The sequence below is a fragment of the Sphaeroforma arctica genome (genome assembly GCF_001186125.1).
Source record: "Sphaeroforma arctica JP610 unplaced genomic scaffold supercont1.51, whole genome shotgun sequence".
Taxonomy (NCBI): domain Eukaryota; class Ichthyosporea; order Ichthyophonida; genus Sphaeroforma; species Sphaeroforma arctica.
In genome coordinates this window covers 120,774-121,954 of record NW_014040507.1, presented here as the reverse complement: position 1 = coordinate 121,954, position 1,181 = coordinate 120,774, and positions in this window count along the sequence as shown.

Sequence of the window (1,181 nt, the reverse complement as noted above, 5' to 3'; positions counted from 1 at the left end):
TATCTATGCACAATATTTGATATTTTCGTACAGCGAGTGTAGAGTCTTTTAGGGGGTGTCATCATGTGGCAGCAATCTGCCGTCCTTTCTCAGAGGCTCACAGCCTCTCGTCAGTGTATGATGATGAATAAAAATATTAAAATTATTAGAATTTCTTCATACACTCATCGTCTCATCGAGAGTCCATCAGACAACCACACAAAAAACGAAAAGCGAGAGTTGCGACTTGCGATTTGCGAGAGAGAGGAAACACAATTTTGAAGAAGTGAATGAGTCATCCCCTCAGTTTACGACAAGACATTTTTCTATAGCTGTTGTATATTCTCTGGTTGTCGTTTATTGATAAAGATCTATTTGCACGTATCTCGGCTTGAGATCTGTCAGTGAATCTGAGGTATTTCTTCTGAATAGTTCTTCACTTTTCTGAAATAAAGGACCGCCAAAACTCGGAATAGAACGCAGCGGTCATTCCGGTATAAGCTGCATGCGCGCGCTTTTTAAGCCAATCGGATACAAGAACGTAATCCTGTGGCTGACCTGTATGTACGTGTCGAGTAGAGAAGCTTTCACAAGTTAATATTGTTATTTATGTTGGGTGACACGATAGATACATACTCAGGTAGTGTTTGTGCACACGTACCGCTTACATGTGTTGCTAAGCACGTCACACACTTAAGATACTTATGAAATACAATGAATTTTTTTAGTTGACTAGAAAAATACCTTCAGCTACCTGGCACAAATAGCTTGTTGTTGTTTGTAGCCTAGCTTTCTAGCTGAGATCGCGTGCGACCAACCGATAAACCGATTCTTCATGCCAAAATCAGACACCAAGCTCGCACAAGTGGTTATGCTCCAAATTTGTCATTGTAAACAGAAGATATGAAAGCCCAAACATTGGAAATTTTGTGGCACGGGAAGGAGCCGGTTCTAAGTGTGGATCAGTATGGAGACCGACTGGCAACTGGAGGTGCCGATAGCGACGTCAAGGTACTCGTATTTCACTTGTACACTTAAAGTAAGACCCTCCTTGATAGAAGCATAACAATTTATGAGCTATGGGCATAAGTAGTAGTTAACACCATCAGAATATTTTCCTATAAATCAGGCCGCCAGCGTATATATATATATGCCTGTGTGTGTGTGTGTGTGTGTGTGTGTGTGTGTGTGTGTGTGTTGTG